Source organism: Eutrigla gurnardus (genome assembly GCF_963514095.1).
Source record: "Eutrigla gurnardus genome assembly, chromosome: 17".
Taxonomy (NCBI): domain Eukaryota; kingdom Metazoa; phylum Chordata; class Actinopteri; order Perciformes; family Triglidae; genus Eutrigla; species Eutrigla gurnardus.
Window position 1 is genome coordinate 13,027,797 of NC_139928.1, and position 6,000 is coordinate 13,033,796.

Consider the following 6,000-nt stretch of genomic DNA (forward strand, 5'->3'; position numbering starts at 1 on the left):
CCCTTGGAAAATGGGGGGGACCTTTGTCCTGTTCTGACATTTTACATGATGAAGAGTATATAGGACAAGGATAACCTGCTGGCATGCGACAGCAGTCACGAGTTTTGCGCCTGAAGAAAAACGGACTGAGATTTTGATCCTTTGATATGGCTGCAGTGTGAGATCTGGGCCTGGAGGAATGGCGAAATTGTGAGGCGAAAAAAGCAACATTGGTTTCACGCATTTGTCAAATGTGCAACACACACACACACACACACACACACACACACAAACTTCTAATCACTCATCTTTACTCACTAATTCGATAACGAGCCTGAACAGTGGAAACATGTTTTAGCGTTTGACATCTGGCCTCAAGAAAAAGACGAAAAAAAGAAAAGAACGAGCCTCCCTTCAGTATCTCTGCAGTCTTGGGAGAGAGCAGCCACCCACCCTGCACCCCCCTCACCCCCCACCATCTCCTGCTGCATGGAGGGGTTGCTGCTCCTCTGACCCCGGTAATGATGGCGGGTCAGGACTCAGGTTGTGTGAAGGAACCGTCTACGTCTGCAGAGCGCGTGAGGAGCGCCTGGGAACCAGAGCTCGCCGTGTGATCCCGTGAAATTGATCTCTCCAGAGGGGACCAGTGGTGTGTATTTATTTTTAAGTGCGGGCGGTTGTGTGTGTGTGTGTGTGTGTGTGTAGGAGGGGAGTGACGGCGACAGGAGACACACCAGCGGAAATGGTAGATCCCCGTGGTCGGCCTGTCTTGCTGTGACCAGGGTGCCCTGTCTGCATGCCTGTCTACGGCAGGAATGACAGGAGGCAGCGGTGGGGAAAGTTTGAGACGACTTTAGGCTTCGCCGTCTCCTGAGACAGAGAAGGAAGCAGAGTGAAGCCCCGAATTAGCATTTCTCTTGGATAAAGTAGCTCAATTGTTTCCAATTCCATTTTTAGATGGAACAGAAAATGAACTGTTGAGAGAAAGAAGGGGACCCACAACCGTGAAATAAAATACATATGATTGGTTCATCCAACCCCGCATCATTGTGAGTAAAAGTATTTCTACTATGACTGAAGCAAAGGATCTGAGTACTTTCACTGTCCTGAGGTACACGTGTGCATGAATGCAATAATAAATGACACACTGTCTTCCTCATGTCCAGGCAGTTTAAATGCATCGTCTGATCCCATTAAAGCACCTTCAAAATAAGTTTAGATCGGGAGGAGGTTGACATTAAAGGGAAGCCACGGAGAGGTTATGTGTGTGTGTGTGTGTGTGTGTGTGTGTGTGTGTGTGTGTGTGTGTGTGTGTGTGTGTGTGTGTGTCAGTATCTGAGAGACAGACCCCTCCAGTGAAGGCTCGGCGGCTCTTTCATCTCCAGCATCTGCTATTCTTCTTAGAATCTCTGGTCAAACCTCCGCTGTGTGTCTGCTCCGCCTATTTGGATGCAACCACTTCAGTCGTATCTGCAGGCTCGTTATGGCAGCTACAAAACCAATCCCTCCGCGTGCTTATTCAATCACAGACGGCTCTCGTTAGCTTTTTTTTTTTTTGTCTGTCTGTCTGCTCCCTCCTGGAGGCTCTGTGCAGACATTTCGAAACAATCAGATCTATTAGTCGGGGACTTGTGATGTCTGATCCCACCGCCGCTCATGGGGCCCTTTGCGTGGAAACGCGGCGCACCCCGTTCAGAAATTCCTTGAGGTTTGCTTAAAAGAGAGAGAAAATTAGTCAAGAATCGACCGCACCTTTGAAGCGATGCCACAGATGTCTTTATGAATTGATATCCACGGTGTTGGGATGCAAAGGGATGGTAATGAAAGGTGCCACATCAAACGGACCAACAGGGATCGTTTGCACATCTCTTCTCGAAAGATATAACGCAGTGGAGAAGAAAAGAGTCAAATATGACAATGTGATTTCCTTATTATTATTATTATTATTTGTCCTTCAACGGATTAGATACAATAATAAGTTTGTATGGACACCATAATGGTGGGTGTTGGATGGTTAGTTCTTTAATCCATTCATGTCATCTAATTTCCATTATTTCATGGATAAATAAATGTAACTTTGACATCAATTTCTGCCATAAAAATCATCTCTCAACCTCCAAATAATGAAAAGGATTGCTTGACACACAAATTGCTGCAAAACAGCTGATAATAGAACAGAAAGTGACGTATAAAGTGTGTAGTTTGCGGTGCTTTGTGCTCACACAAACTCAAACCCAGGTTTGTGGGAAGTCGCCGGGCTGAGGCCGACTCGCATGTTGTCGTTACATCGCTCAGACGACGCACTCAAAACTTTAATTAGACAGACTTCTCTGGCTTGTTTGCTTTTGGACATGTGAGTGACGTGCGTATGCATCTGTGTGCATGCATGCACGTGTGTGTGTGTGTGTGTGTGTGTGTTTTGAGTGGTTAACGCAGCGCTGATTGCTGTTTATTTGGTCTGTGGGTTGACGCAGAGCCTAACAGTCAGGAGTGCTACTGACAGCTCTGTTTTTATTGGGTCCCTGTGGCCCTACCAACACTAACACTGGGGTCGCGCTCTTCCCGCTGTCCCCCGCACCCCGAGACTCCCACACCAAGCTTCCTGTCTGTGCTTTGAAATAACATACAGTAAATCATTACGATTACAACGAGATATTTTCTAAAGTCCTGCCGAGAAAGTAAATCTGTTTCAAAATCATCCTTAAACTGAATCACAGCACAATCCAACAGATTTTTCAAACCTCATAACTTTTAATACTAATAGTTTGATATTTTAGATACAAGCTTAGCTTAGCGTAAAGACTGGAAACAGGGGGAAACAGCTAGCTACACAAAGGTAACAATATCTGCCTCTCGGGACCTCTAAAGCTCAACGATTAACACTTTATGGTTCTTTAATCCACATAAAAACCAAAGCCAGGCTAGCTGTTTTTCCATATTTCCAGTCTTTATGCTAAGCTAAGCTAAGCTAAGCAGCTGTTACTGTGTTGTGTAGCTTCACACCAACTGTACAGCTATCAGAGTTGTATTAATCTCAAATAATTTAGAAGAGCCTCTATCATATTAAAATGCAAATGCAAATTAAAATACTACAAAAGAGAATGTTTAAATTATTGATTCAGCTTTTTTGTGCCATATAATGGAAAAGTAATCAATGGATGTTTTAAAAATGGGGAAGAAACTGGGAGAAAGTTGTCTTGCACAGAATATCGCAGCTTGAAATGACATTAAAAAAGACTCTAAAACAGCAACAAGGTGACAAATTATATATTTATAAAATAATAATTACAACCTACAGTTGACGTTCATGAAAACTGAGATTTGTTTCTGAAGTGTGCTGCTGCCCAACATTGTTTTTATACCTCGTATGAATGATGGTGGAAACCATGAAAACAAGTTGTAAAAGAAATAATTTTCCCTCAAACTCCACTAAAAGTCTACAGGTGTGAATCGACCGTCTCAACATCGGATGTAAGATAAACACACACACGCTGACATCCAAAAGGTGGTATATATGGTACATGAACACTTAGTCAACCATGTAATGTGACCCTGTCTCAGCCAACACACACACACACACACACACACACACACACTGGTAAAGAGGTCACCACTTTACCATCTGGTGGTCAACCCCCCCCATCACACATAATGATATAATAACCTGTACTGTCCTACACACTGGACGACCATGTCTGTCTCCTCACCCAACCTAACCACTGACCCTAACACACACACACACACACACAGCTGACATCTCCCTTTACTGAAGAGAGGAAGGGAGTGGGATGCCGAGATGGAGCGGCTGTGGGTGTGTGTGCGTGTGTGTGTGTCCCTGCTGTAACGGCTGCTCCCGGCCGTCCACACAGCTGTCTGTGAGACACACACACACACACACACACACACACACACACACACACACACACACACACACACATGCACACACACTGAGCGGCTGTGAGAGATCCCCCCCATGACTGCTTCCCAGGCCTGTGACGAAGAGAAAGGAAAAGGGGGGGGGGGGCTGGAAAACATTACACACATACACACTTTCCCAAATTAATAACCAATGTCCCAAATTGGAGTTCTTTTTTACATTATACATAATAGATAAAGTTTAATTTTAATCTTTTTGATTCTATTATAATTCTATTATAATGATTCTATAATGGTATATGAATACCATATAATTATATATATAGTTTTCCTTATTTGTCTGGTCATTGGTTTGAGTTACTTTATCCTGTTTATCAACTGTGTGATCAATGAATGCACAACTGCAACCTTGTTTCTGATACACACTGGTATACAGAGATGGATATACACACACTATGAACATAATATCATAGTAAATCTGAGAGGTATTACCAGGTTGAGATATGTCTTTCAGTCAGTGGTGGAAGGTTTATGATGACATCATCAGGAATATGATGACACATTGAATCTTCAACTCATTGGTCAAACTTTGCATCCACAATAAAAACTCTCTATAGCTGTTGCAACTTTCACGGGGCTCGTCTGTTTTCTCGTCTCACGATCCTGCGGCTTCGCTCTCTAAATTTGGTAACAACCATGACACATAAAGTGAATAATTTCATTTGTAATTGTAACTTCCTGTCCGGGAATCGTCCCAGACACTGTGTCCTAGGTGCTATTTTTATTGTCTACTGGACAATGGAACATCCTTAAAGGGAAAATTCACAGATTTTCATCCGTATCTCTTCTTATGCAAATGGTCCGAGACTAGAATTCATAAGGGGTACAGTTGTATTTTTCTATTTAGGTGTAAGAATATTTCCTTCATTAACATTTTGTGAGTTCACTTTGTTTATCTCTCATATCGTAGTGAACTCACCACTTGTGCGCAATGAACCCTGGGATATGTAGGCACAGCCAGCACTTTCTCATTCAATAAAGTACAAATTATAACTTATTTCTTCAGTGGACTACATTTACCATCAGCAACGACTGGATATCCACATAAGAGGAGGCACATTTTACCTTTAATTTCTAGCGCTGCGTACACACACACACACACACACACACACACACACACACAGATACACAAATACGTTATCTCCGAGTGTTTTGGTGCCAGATAGCTGAAGAACAGATTAGCGTTGTACTCATGGATGTATTATGAGAACTGGACTCTAAGGTGATGCTTATTCAGTCCAATGAAAATTGCTCAGCTAGCTCACTGAATACGTGCAGAAGAGTTTCTACCACTGTGATGAAATCATAGTTTTTAATTGCTTTTTTGAGGAACAGTTTGACAAATAAGAAATCACCTCAGATCAATGCTAAAAAAAACAAAAGAAAACACAGGATGAGGTCAAACAAATACACTAAGAAACACTTAGACTAATGCCGAATGCCTTTCTCAATGACGCCATAACACATGGGCTCTCGACCACGCTGTCACCAGGAATCGGTCATCGTTGACAGGAAGCATGACCACAGTCTCAACAGGAAGACACTTTGTTGAAAGCAAACCTCGTGTGTCATAGGTAAAACTTTTAAAGGACCACATGTCCTTCAAACAAGTCTTCTTTTCGACGGATTAAAAAAAGAGGCGCCAATCTTCAACATCAGTGAGCGATAAGACAAACACATTTGTTATGTAAACGGTCGTATACGTCCACACCGTGTAGGTTTCTCTTCTGGATCTGTTTTGATTGCAGAAACTGTGCTATTTTAGTTATTTGTTGAAGGGCCTCGCGGTATTTCGGACGTGCCGTGTAAAAACATGGAGCAGACTCGGGGATTATTCCCCGTGTTTGTGTTTGCATCGGGGGCGCTTTACGCCGTGTTTGTTATCCCTGCGGATGGAAATAGACAGAGGCTGGAGTTTCACAGGCACAGGAAAAGGCTTTGTTGGCAAGCAGAGCTGTCACTGCAGGCGTTAGGATATGGAAATGTGCATTGACATACCGAGGCCTTGATGGCCATCAGGTTCAGCCAGGACGAGGTATTGGATGTATTCAGTGGGTTTTAATGAGAGACTACTGGAAAAACAAA